The following is a 14300-nucleotide window of genomic DNA, read 5'->3' as shown; positions in this document are numbered from 1 at the left end:
ATTGCACTAGGGCAGATGAGGGATCCCAACTTATGTTATGGGAAAGAGAGATTGTTACTTATTTTCAAAATTTAAAGGATTTTCTTTACTTAGGTTTTCCCTCATGCCACATTCCTACATTAGATCTCCAACTAACAGGTGGGAAGTGAAAACATATCATTGGAATATTCAGGACCATGCCATAGATAGAGTTCATGTTACAGGGATAGGTCATATGAACTTATTAGGGTTCCCCATAAGCACCTGTTCATATTTTCCTCGGTAATGCATCAAAATCATAGGAAGTATTTTAGGGACGTAGTTTTAAGAACTGGATCTAAGAGAGGTTGCCTCTTGGAGTATCCATCACAACCACATGCAACCATTTGGCTAGGGTTTCAGCATTAGGGAAGAATGACCAAATATTTTCTTCCAAGGTTTCAGCATGTGCAAAGAAGCATAAGAGAAACTCGCCATGGCATCAAAGGTTTGTAGGGAGCATGCATAGAACAAGGCTTAGATGAAAGTGTGAAAGCTCATGCAGTTCCATGCAACATATAGAACAAATGCAATGTTGTGTAAGATGAACGATTGATGCATGCAGTTAAAAAAGTTGCGTGTAATACATGAAAAAAATGTGATGCAATGCAATGTAATGCAAGAAAAATCAGCTAACTACACTAAAAGGGGCATCCAATGCTTATGCAGACAATTAATAAATGCAATGCAATGAAGAGTAATGCAAGAATATGAATGTGAGATAAATGCATAATGTCATGAAGGAAGCTAAACTACCTACAATAAATAAAATACAACAAAATTATGTCTAAACCCTAGCTAGTGTAAACCTAAAACCATAACAAGCAAACCCTAATAAGTAAACCCTAACTAGTCAAAACCTAAAACCCTAACTTAACTAGAGAGGAGATCAGGTCATGTGAAGTCAAACTTCCAATGTAACCAATGCACCCATTCCCCACCTGCTAAGACAAAGAGAACAAAAATTAAAGCCAATATAAATTATTGTGCAAAAACAAAGATACTTACCTCTAAATCATGCACAATGGAAGAAAGGCCATGCCTGCTCAAAGGAAAAAATTCCATAAAATATTGTTCCAACCAGGCTGTAATTCTGTCATGATAAACATAATGATAAAATTGAAAACCCTAAGCATTTCTCTACAGTATGCATTCATTTTTTCTTAACCCTAAATCTAACACAAGGGAGACAAGATGTCGCCTACTTGTAAAGGAATTCACCAAATAAGATTCCTCTAGCTAGTCAACAATCCTATCATGTTATTCAAAATGATGAACTTGAAAATCATGAAAGTCTTTCATAGATGGGCATCTATCCAGTGAAACTGTGATATGAGACTAATCTAGCACAAAAACCCTAATTTGATCATGTTCATGGATTTGTCAAGAATGCAAGAACTTGACATAACCATTAGCGAGAGTTGAAGTGCCTCACCCTCCTAACAAACTTTTAAACCTTCACATGGTAGATCATTGAATATCAGTGGCTTATTGAGATCGATAGATGAATTTATATAGCCACCATCAGTTATGACATTAAAATCAATATTGATTGTATCGTTGGTTTGATTAGATGTTACATCATTGATAGATTGGTTATTCAATAGATAAGACTCTTTAGGTTTGCAATATGGATATGAATCAACTACATGAGTCTCGTGAAAGAGATGAGTCATGTGACTTCTTCCCTCACATACAATGGATTTCCAATTAGAAGAGAGATGGGAAATATTATTATTATTTTCATCTTCCAAAGGTATATAGCACCAACTTGTACCTGATCACAATCTACACCAACAAGCTGAGAATCTAAAGGATTTGAAGCAATGGTTGGTGTACTATTTTCAACAAATAAATCATAGTGCAAAGAGTAGTGCATAGCGACTGATAGAATATGAAAATATTCACTCGAAGAAACATAACTCGAATTAGAATATTTCAAATATGAGCTTTCATATGGCGAGATCATGTTGATAGGAAAATCTCATGAGGAAATTCTAATCCGACTTGGTTTAGGGATCTCATCAGGAACATGAGAACATGACATAACCATCAGCGAAAGTTGAAGTGCTTCAACTTCCTGACAAGTCCCTAAACCTTTAGAAGGAAAATTATCAAATCTCAATGGCTTAGTGAGATCAATAAGTGAATATGAACAACCATCATTAGAAGTATCAGTGAATACATTGTAAATAGGATGACAATTATTAAAACCACTAATTTGATTAGATTTGGCATCTAACACATGAGACTCTTCAAGGATTAAGAATGAGAACAAATCGATGGGAGGACTTTCTTGAACCTTTGGAGATGAAGAATCTTCTTCTTCACCTGTTAAATATTTAATATTGAAAAGTTCATGAACAAGGGATTCAATATTTCCATCTTTTGAATGTGAGGAAACACTATTATGTACCCGATTGAAATAAAAACCAACATGATAAAGATTTAAAAGCTTTAAAGAAATCACTGGTGTGGAAAACTCATCAAATAAATTAGGGTATGGGAATGAAAAGATTCATTTGGTGATGAATCTATTTGAACCAAAACTGATTCAAGACTCAAATCATGTACATTAATGTCAACTTTAGAAAGCAACATATCAGCATGTATGTTATGCTCTATGGAGTTGATTGCAGCTTCAATATTATTCAAGATAGGGCTTTGGTCATTGCAATCAGGTGAATTAGGGAGCATATGAAGAGGATATTCAAGAACATATTATGGTAGATGTTTGACGGGCTCAAGTTGGATCTCATCAACTAGGAAAGGTGTTTTATCAACTTCATTTTCAAGTTGTCCAATTTCAACAGGACGTATGAGATTTTTAGAAGAAAGAAAACTTGGCTCCTTTTCTTACACAGTTTTCACCACCTAAATTATTTATGACAATTTTTTCATTAGGTAATGAAGCTAAAGGAGGATGTGGAATTTCACCAGCAGTAATTTTCCCATCAGAGGTTTGAGACTGTTCCTGACACAAAATTTTCCAAGAAAAAATAAGGGATAAGATCTGGCTGATTTATAACTTGTAAATTACCAAAATTATCATCAAAAGTAGGATTCCTTTTAGATTCAAAATATTACAAAGAAAGACAAACCAATCACCGAAATACATCCAATCCACATCTCTCTTGGGAAATTAATGACAAAGATGGGAAAACCTATCTGCAAAATATTCCAATGATTCATGTGGTTTCCATCCAACCTCATTATTCTTTTTAAACAGGCTTTGACAATCATACATGTCGAAAGCATGATAAATTTCCCTTACGAAATGCTCAAAATAATAGATAAATGCAGCTGGTAATGTTTTGAACCATTCCTTGATGCGACCACCAACTGTAAGGGTGAAAATATCGCATGAAAAATATTCACAATGTACTCCATTAGAGGCACAAAACTAAAGAAATTGATGTGTATGTTCAAGCAAAGATATTTCACCCTTGCCATCCAACTTATTTTGCGGCAAGTGATGACCTATTTCAATGGGATTGAAAGATTTAGACTTTTAGAAAAACAATCCGGGATAAATATTTGTGACAAAGCCATTTGAATATATGATGTTAAAATAAAGGCTCCGTGGGCTCAACTTGTCACATTCCCTCCTTTGAGCACCAAAAATATGTTGGCAGTGGAAAAATCCTAGATAAATACCTAAACTTCATGATATTCTCCTCGAGAATCTCAACTAAGTCTGAACTACTTGGAGTAATTACAAAATCATTCAAATACCTATATTCTAGCTAAAATCCTATCTAGAAAAATTTGTAAATTGACAGCTAAAGGATCCCACTCCTTTACTTGTAAACTTTTTTTGGATTTTTAGAATAAAATGAAGCCTTTTGCCTTCAAGCCTCATGCTCCTACATCAGAATCCTGAGGAAAAAATTCTTCATGGGCTCCTATCCATGAGCTCTTCTACAGAACTTCCCAACTTCTGTAGCATGGTATCTGTCACCCAGGTAGCATCAGCAATTGGTTGATCTTTCCACTTGACCAAGTACTGAAAATACTCTTGTCCCCTTGTCTTCTTAAACACTCTTTTATCCAATATCTTCTCTGGCTACAATGCCTTTGTTGTAGGTAATTGTTTTACCCAATCCACCTCTTGTTCTTCCTTGTCTTCTGTTGTGTCATCTGCCTGTCCCTTTTCATACTTGTACAAATCAGCAACATTGAAAATTGGAGATATTCCAATACCAGGGGGTAACTCAATTTCATATGCATTTGCAGAAAATTGTTGGCATTATGATTCAAGTGTTGTCCTTGATGGCAACTCACTCAGAGGTTGGTACAGGTACTCAGAGGTTGGTACAGGTGATGGAAACTTAATCAGAGGACAGATCTCAATACAGCATGCCAAGAAAGTTCATACACGCAGGTTCGTTAAGCCCAAGTCGCGTGTACACGCAGGTTGGCTTCAGTAAAAGAGCGTGTATGTGGAAAAGTACCTTTGGTCTGTGGCGGTTAGTCCTTGGAAGTTGTGACTATGGTTTTGGACCATGGCGTCTCGACGGACGTGTTGATCCCTAGTTTTGAAGTTGATGGTATTGTGTTACTATGGTTTTGGACCGTGGTATTGTAAAGGGCCTAAGGCTATATAAGGAGAAGATCATTAGGCAAATAGGGTAAGCAAGGTGCAAGAGTGTGTGAGTGATGAAGATCTGAGGAAGTGTGAGATCCAAGTGCTGGTTATGGGTTGGTGATCTGAACCAAGGTTTCACTCATGTGGAGGATGATGAATGATGGAACGAGATCTCAAGGCTTGGAATGATTATCTTCATATGGTTTGACTGTGGATAGATCAGATCTACTGACGCATGTTTATTATTATGATCTGGGTATGTTTTGATGTCTGATATAGCTGCAGAGTTATAAGTTAGAATTTGCAGATCTGTACGCGGGTTGGCTTTGGTAAAAGAGCGTATACATGCAGGTTGGGTTCATCCAAGTAGCGTATACAATGTGAAGTATGATATTTGAAGATAAAGTTGGATCTGGTTGTTGTTATGTTGCCTGGTTGTTGTTGACAGGGTTACAGTGATTCAGAATTGGGTGTTTCAGTGATTGATGATGCAGGTTGTTCTACAATGGTGATTGTTTCATGGATCCAGTCTGAAAATTGATGAAACGTGGTCCCGGGAAGATCGTAGGGTTGGCACCTACGTACTGGTAAACATATCAGCTAGTACAAGAGCCAAGGGGGTTGTAGCTCCCTTCCAGGAGCAGCTGGAAAACGAGTGAAGGTTGTAGCCTTCTGTAGGGTTGGCACCTACGTACTAGTAAATGGATCGGCTAGTACAAGAGCTATGAGGGTTGTAGCCCTCTGTAGGTTGCAGCCTGCGTGCTGGTAAATGACTGCACCAGTGCATTGTAAAAGAAGTTTCTTATTAAAGAAGAAAGAGACGAATTGCAGCAGGTGGTTTTCACCCACATTGGGTTTCCACCTTATATCATGGTGTTCATGTGTGTGGCTCTTGTGTGATGTTCTGTTCTGTTATTCTGCACCTGTTTACTGTTAATATGCTTAATAATGATCTGATGCATTTACTGAAGATTAAGATAACTGAATTATAAGATCTTTGGATATACGCGAGTTTCATTAGACACAGTAGCGTGTACACGCGGGTTCACTTACTTGAAGTAGCGTATATGTTTCTGAGTATGAAATTGAAAAACTTTGATTGATTTGATAATACTGATTCACCCCCCCTCTCAGTAGATTCCTTAAGACTCTGCATGGTCCAATCTTGTTGAATTTTAACTTGTTATACTCCCATTTTGGAAATATTTCCTTCCTTAGGTGTGCCAAAACCAAATCTCCAACCTCAAAATTAACTTCTCTCTTCTTCAAATCTGTTATGTTCTTGTACTTTGTGTTGTTGCCCTGTAACTGTTGTTTTACCTGTTCATGTACTGCTTGAATCTATTAAGCAAAATCTTCTCCTTGAGCACTTCTCATTTCAGCTTTACCCAAATCTCTCAATTCAGACACTCCTCTTGGGTGAATTCCATAAACTATTTGGAATGGACTTTGCCCTATACTCCTGTTAGGAGAATCATTGTAAGCATATTCAGCTTGTGCCAAAACTTGATCCCACTATTTCGAATGTTCACCTACAAGACTTCTCAGAAGATTACCTAAGCTTTTGTTAACAACTTCAGTTTGCCCATCAGTCTGAGGATGATAAGCAGAATTGAAATTTAGTTTAGTACCAAGTTTCTTCCACAAGGTCCTCTAGAAATGACCAACAAATCTGGTATCTCTATCTGAAATAATGCTCTTAGGTAACCCATGCAACCTTACAATTTCCTTAAAAAACAAGTTAGCAACATGAGTAGCATCACTGGTTTTATAACATGGAATAAAATGTGCCATTTTTGAAAATCTGTCAACTACTACATAAATTGAATCATGTCCTCTTTGAGTTTTTGGTAAACCCAAAACAAAGTCCATACTTACCATATCCCAAGGCCTATCTGGAATAGGTAATGGAACATACAAACCTGTGTTTTTTCTCCTTCCCTTTGCATACTGACAGACTTTACAATTCTTCACATACTTTTCCACTTCAGATCTCATCTTCAGCTAGAAATAAAACCGGTTCAACTGCTCATAAGTCTTGTCTGCACCAAAATGTCCTCCAAGTCCACCACTATGTTTCTCCTTGATCAAATTTTCTCTCATAGAACAATTTGGTATTAACAGTTGATTTCTTTTAAACAACAGCCCTTCTTGCAAGAAATAATCCAGCCGCTTACTTTTGTCTAACAAAACAAGGTTCTTAGAAGCTTCAAATGCCTCTTTAAAATCTAAATCTTTCTCATATAATTCCTTAAGAAAATCAAAACCCAACACTTGAATTTGACTTTCTTGAACTAAAATGTTTTTTCTACTTAAGGCATCTACTACTTTGTTTGATTGACCAGTTATATGTTTTAATACAAAATTAAAACTTTGAAGATATTCTACCCATTTTGCATGCTTCTAGTTAAGCTTTGGTTATTACATAATGTACCGCAATGCATGGTTATTTGAATAAAATATGAAATCTTTAGACATCAAGTAATGTCTCCACTTCTTCAAAGAGTGCACCACTGCATAAAACTCCTTGTCATAAGAAGAATATTTCTTCTTTGACTCATTCATTTTTTCACTGAAATAAGCTGCAAATTCGTTCTCCTGACTTAAAATAGCTCTAATGGCTTCTCCACTAGCATCACATTTCACTTGAAAAGGTTTATTAAAATCAGGCAAAACCAAAATAGGTTTCTCAGTAATATTTATCTTCAACAACTGGAAGTTCCTTTCTACTTCAGTAGTCCATTTGCATGGCTATATGTCCTTCTTTATAGTTTCAATAATAGAAGCATTGATCTTACTAAAATTCCTTATGAATTTCCTATAAAAACTAGCAAGACTGTGAAAACTTCTTACCTCAAAGACACTTTTTGGTGAAGGCCACTCCATGATTGCCTTGATCTTCTCTGGATCCATCTTTAACCCATCAGCAGAAACAACAAAACCCAAATATACCAACTCTTCCTTCATGAATGAACATTTATTTAAATTTAACAGTAACTTCTCTTGTTGTAGCCTCTATAAGACATAATTCAGATGTCTCACATGTTCCTCTCTTGATCTGTTGTAAACTAATATATCATCCATATATACTATTACAAATTTACCAATAAATTCTTTCAATACTTCATTCATGAGCCTTATAAATGTACTAGGAGCATTTGACAATCCAAAAGGCATTACCATCCATTCATACAATCCTTCATTTGTCTTAAAGCAGTTTTCCACTCATCTCCCTCTCTAATTTTGATTTGATGATAACCACTTTTTAAACCTAACTTTGTAAAATATTTTGCTCCACTCAAACAATCCTTCAAATATTCAATTCTAGGTAAAGGAAATATTACATGATTGTTATCTTATTGATTGCTCTTGAATCAGTGCACATTCTCCAGCCTCCACCTTTCTTTGGGCTCAACACTGTTGGCACTGCATAAGGACTCAAACTCTCTCTAATCAGTCATTTATCTAACAATTCCTGAACCTGTTTCCTGATTTCTTCATTCTCTATCAGAGTCATCCTATAAGATTCTTTATTTGGTAGATTTGCGCCTGGAATAAAATATATATGATGACTAAATTTTTTGATGGGTGGTAACTCATCAGGAAAATCATCTACAATGATATCACGATAACCGTCCAGCATCTCTTGAATTTCAATTGGAAAATCAAAAAATTTTATGGAAGTAATTATTACCTTGGGTTTGCAAATCAATGCAAAATTTACCTCACCCTCTTCAATCTGCTGCAAGTACTCCTTTCCACTCAGCGATAGGGTCTTTGAATCAGGTTTCCTTGATGCATCCTCTTCTTTCATAGGAAGAAATGTATGATTGACACCATCTTTACTAAATTTGTATGTATTATTCTTCCCATCATGCATAGCTCCTCTGTCATACTGCCAAGGTCTTCCCAGCAATATGTGACACACATCCATAGGCATCACATCACATAGAATTTTATCTCTATATTTTCCCAACTCCAACTCCACTTCACACTGCTCATTCACTAACAACCGATATCCCTTTTGAATCCATGACACCTTGTAAGGTGTTGGGTGTTTCTTTGTCTTCAATTTCAACTTCTCCACCACTTTTGTGGAGACCAAATTATTTGTACTACCACTATCAATTATCATCTGACAACATTTCCCTTGAACCTTGCACACAGTCCTAAACAAGGTCTTTCTCTGTGTTGGGTCAACAATTCCCTTAACTGGCTTTAACAAAACTTTGTTAACTACCAAAGGTTCCCCTTTCTCTAGTACATTTTCTTCTTCTATTACCTTTGTTGCTTCCTCTTCGGTCTTAGCAACAATTGCATTCCTCTGACTTATTCCTATATTTTCTAGGCACTCATAGGCTCTGTGTCCCAGCTTGTTACATCTGTAACATCTGACTTCTCTTCCTCTGCCTCTGCCTCCTCTTCCTCTGCAAAAACTCCCTCTGCCACTTGCATCACCTCCTATGGGTGCATGCTGACTTGATTTTCTACTAGCTCCATCTCTAGGTGTTGTAGACCTTCCTCTACCACCTTGACTTCCCCTTCCTCGGAAAGTACCTCTATTTCTGGCAGATTGCTTCCTCATGAGTTTTTCTTCAGCCTTCAATACCATCTGATAAGCCTCTTCTACTGTTTTAGGAGACAGTACACTTATCTCATCTTGAATCTCCATTCTGAGACCATATCTTGCAACCTTCTCATCTATATCTTGGATTTGTCCTACTCTTATGCTCACTTTGTAGAATTCCTTTGTGTATTCCTTTACTATCATAGACCTCTGTCTAAGATTCTGCATCTGTCTAAATAATGTCTGTTGATAATCACTTGGCAAAAACTTACCTTTCAACTTTGCCACCATCCTATTCCAATTTTTAATTGGTTGTTTACCAAGTCTTCTTCTTTCTACCTGCACTCCATCCCACCAAAGTGTTGCATGTCCTTTCAATTTTGTGATAGAAAACTTCACTTTCTTTCCTTATTTTTTTTCATAATCAAAGAATTTCTCCATATCATTAATCCAGTTTATCAATTCCTCAAGACTTAAACTTCCTGTATAAATTGAAACTTAAAGCCTAGGTTTAGATGTGGATCTCAACACTGACTTAAAGAATCTCATTTCAGGAGTTACATCTACAGGTTCCTCTTCTTCTGCAGCTCCAACTTCAAGCTCACTGACATCTCCAGCATCTTCATCTCTTGCCATTTCCATTGCTTCTAATCTAGCTTGCATCTGTTGCATAGCTTCTAATACTTCAACATTTGCAACTAGTCTTCCTCTTCTTCGACCACCACCTCTTCCTCCAACTCTGAAAGCCATGTTGGATTTCTTTTTCTGATCCTTGAGATCCTATTTAGTGTCAGTAGGTTGCTCTGATACCACAAATGGTGGTCTGGTTGCAGGTGTAAGGGATAATTGTTCAAATCCAGAAACGATTTCCTCAAGCATAGGTGGAAGTTCTTCTTCAATTTCCTTTTCAGTTTCAGTCATCTGCCTCCAAACTTAGATATTCTACTAAAACAGCAAAATTGCTAAAATTTCTCGAAATATTAGTAGAACTTCACTTACCCTGGAACCGAAAGGAAATAACACTGTCATTCATAAACTTCTCGCATCCACCTTTGCCCAACCTTTATCGCATTAATTCTCCACCGTCGATCCTCTTTCTTCAATCTGACGGTTAACGTTTTCCCCACTCGGAAACTAGCCGGGTGACCCTCACCGTTGATCAAGCCCGCTTGATCCAATGTTTGACGCTTAATATCGTGTGGAATTCTGGTCAATATTTATCAATTCGAGAGCAGCGAGAAAAGCAGTTTCTCTATGCTACGTGTCAACTACTAAATGGAATCACGTGGCTATCCCAAAATATTGCTTACCTCCTTGAGCCCGTGCAAAAACAGCTTTCGCCTATGAAGACCGCTTTACTCCCCTGTTTAACTCCGACGCTTGTTTTCTCATGACTACCATAGATCTAACAGTTCTATCGATCGAACTGTTCTAGGCTTCTTCAGGTTCCCTCACGAATTTATCATATTTTTCTCCTTCCACTATGATTTTAGCGCTTCCGCCAGGTTTAAACCTTCATTATGAAATTTGGAGCTTAGCTTGACTAAAGTTCTGTGGTTTGAAACACATTCAATTTAACTTAATACACAGTGAAAGAGGAATTAAACATGATAACACCAGATCATAGAGAATTCTAATTTTATAGGTCAAACTGGAATTCAACAATACATAGAGATATTTTGAAGAAATTAAACCTCCGGGGTTTGACCTTTCATGCATAGAATACACAGAGATATAGAGGTATTTCAATTCTTTTACAGTCTAATTCTCCACATCCAAATCCATCCAAATCCCCTTACAATAGTTTAAAACTTACATAAATACTTTACATCCAAAAATTTGATCCTCAATCCATGGATCGAATCTATCTAATCCTAGATAAATACCTAAATTGCATGATATTCTCCTCGAGAATCTCAACTAACTCTGAGCTACTTGGAGTAATTACAAAATCATTCAAATACCTATATTCTAGCTAAAATCCTATCTAGAAAACTTTGTAAATTGACGGCTAAAGGATCCCACTCCTTTGCTTGTAAACTTTTTTTGGATTTTTGGAATAAAATGAAGCCTTTTTCCTTCAAGCCTCATGCTCCTGCATCACTCACCCTACTAGCTACCAAGAGTTGAGTGCCTTTAGCTCCTTAAACACAAATCAACTATCTAATGCTAGTCCTAGCTCAAGTGCTAAAATTCCCTTACAAATGAGGCATGAGGGTATAATTATAGAAATTAGGTGGTTATTCACCTACCATGACCTTCCACCTATCCTCATGACTTTTGAACTTCCTCATGACTCTCTCATGTCTAATGACTATTATATGCTCAATCAATCTCTACATAGTTATTAGCATTATGATAAGAAACATATACATTATGATAGAAGAGAATCAAGGTTGCAATGTTCATTTGTTGTATTGAATGTCTATTTTCCTACTACTATGTCTACCATCAAGTAGATTTGTTTTTAGGAATGGTATCAACACCCCACAATTTGGTTGAAACAGTGCCTTGGGAAGTTATATGGTCCTAGAAGCTTGTATGGGGCCTGTTTGCCTACCTGTCGAAATCCGTAGTTCCATGGCCTTCGTGAGAAACCCCTAGCTGACATCAAAGGCTCACGAGATTCTTAGCTTTAAAAAGATGCATTGTAAGATAGTTTTTTGGAGCATTGAAAATATCAAAGCTTATTGCTCTCAACTCAATCTTATCTTCCTTTTCATAAGTGAACAATATTGTTCCCTCCTTTTACCTGCAAGAAAATCACATGGTCATATATATTACTATCAAAGAACAATACTTAATAAATTAACATATTAATTGAAACCAAGATGTTATTATGGACCCCTGTACAATCCTTTTCTCCACTGCTAATCCATAAACTACCATGGATATTCCACTGGACAATGTGTCACAACAGATCTGATAATATTATATTAAAAATCTAAAATTCTGCACTATTACATTTTTATTAAATTTCTAGATTTGTACATTTTACTGTAATTAGTGCATGCATGTGAATGGAAAGTATGCATAAAATAGATAACAGAAAAATAAAATCTCACACACATATAAGACACAAGATATTCTTTGGGAAACCCTTTCGAGAGAAAACCCAACTAGAAGGTGAGGTTTCTCTGCTCTCTTTCTCTATCTGGAAATATGGATGGAGGTACAAAGGAGTATGGCATATGGCCCATGGGCTGCTACAGTGCAAAAATCCTCTCTATATTCTCTACCTCCTATCCCTCTTCACTATTTTTTCTTAGCTATGGAATAAATGCATTGGAAAGAATGGAATGCCTCTTCCTCCTAGTGGCTTGGTTATAACACAGTTGGATAGCCTGCTATTGGTTAAGTTTGACTACCTCAAATCTTAACCAGAGTTACAATATAGACTCTTCTAGATTATTTTACATCAAAATCACATGGATAGCCCCTTTTCCATGAATAATTGGGGCTGATGTGGAATCCTCTCAAACTATGGTGGTGAAAACAGGAAGGTCAACTTCTAAGTGGCATAAATTTCACATACTAACTCTAATTGATGTGATTCATGCATTGTTGAGAATATATTTGCATGTAGAATAACATGAAAAGGTGTTGCACTAAATAAATTTTTTTTACCCCCAACAAACTTACTTTGATGACTCAAAATGCTTGTGGAAGTTTTCAAACCCCCCTTTTTCCAAACTCGGTCCTACTTGTAAAAATGGTCCCATGAGATAATTCCTCCATTTTTTCCACTCTAAATGCATTTATATGGATGAAAAAAATTATAATGATCCAATCTAGATCAACTCCAATATCACTAAGGTATGTATAGCTCATGTGGGATCATTCTGAGCTTCCCTAGCCATGTTTTAAAAGAAGTCCCTTGCCAACAATCATGTCCTTCTTCCAAACAAACGCAGGCAAGGTCTTTGAGACCATCCTCATCCTCTAATTCATTATCCTTCCCAACTCTTTGTGGTTTTAGTTTTGCACTATAATGCTATACCAATGCATATTTAAATTGCTTCAACATATAATTGTGGATTCGAGTATAAAAATCTTCATCAATTTGTGATTTAGATGAAATAATAATAGGATCTTCATAGTCTGCATTCAATCTCATGGGATTTATATATATTCGAGTCAAATTTAAGTAGTTCCATATCTTCTCCAATAGGCCATCCAAATTCCATTCAAGGTGGGCACTATTTGAGCAGTAGTGAGGCAATTTATCCAAAATCTTCAATTCCTCGAGAGTTAATTTGTCAATCTTGTTAATAATCATAAATGAAAGGCATGTATATGTGACTACCTTCAATCACATCTACAAGGTCATCTGTGGTTGCACCATAGTGAAGGGAAATAACAACTTTATGAATCTTTTATTCTCCATAAATTAATTTAACAACCTCATTGTCCAAGTGTGTGATGGCCACAATAGATGTGAGATTTATTCTTCCTTTGTCCTTCTTCCTAAATGTAAAAGTAGGAGGTTCCTTATTCAACCTAATTCCAAATCCTTGAGGCTCTTATTCTATACTGTGCTTGTGAATAATGGGATGATATCATCAAGAACTATCAAAATACAATTGAAAGCTCCTGTAGTACTAATCACCCGCCTTCCTCTCCCTTTGTCATCTTTTGCATCTTCAAAGTGTCCTAGAAGGTCTTAGTAACTAAATTTTTACACCTCTATAACGAATAACACTAGGAATGCATATTAGAGTGGTGAATTAAAATGATACCACCTCAAAGAAGGTACTTGTCAACTCGTTCAGAAGAGCAGGATTTCCAACTGATGGACACCCCACAAATCCAACACATGAATCTCCACTTGTAGGAGGAGCAATAATTTCTCATTATAATTTAGCAATGTTGGTCTTTAGTGAACCCAAATTATGGGATGTAGCCTTGAAAATATTCATATAATCAAAATATATATATATATATATATATATATATATATATATATATATATTTTCATTTGGATTGTTAATAAGGCAGTTCAAAATTTTAGTGCAAGTCATACTTTTTAAATGGAATTCGCAAGTGCGATTCGCAACTTGAGAGTGACAATCTCCCCTGTTGATTACAAACAATGTGTTATCACTCAGGTTGTGCTTAAAGCTCCTT

At 36.3% G+C, this 14300-nt stretch overlaps 1 pseudogene; it reads right to left on the bottom strand.

The window, feature by feature from the left end:
* Positions 1-12984: 12984 nt before the first annotated feature.
* On the bottom strand, positions 12985-14092 carry LOC149154607 (developmentally-regulated G protein 3 pseudogene; annotated as a pseudogene).
* Between the last annotated feature and the right edge of the window lie 208 nt (positions 14093-14300).

This window comes from Pinus tabuliformis, chromosome 9 (assembly GCF_031772625.1).
Source record: "Pinus tabuliformis cultivar Carrire ecotype Pingquan chromosome 9, CPIR1, whole genome shotgun sequence".
Lineage (NCBI taxonomy): Eukaryota > Viridiplantae > Streptophyta > Pinopsida > Pinales > Pinaceae > Pinus > Pinus tabuliformis.
The sequence above is the reverse complement of the archived record's forward strand: the minus strand, read 5'-3'. Positions and strand labels throughout refer to the sequence as shown.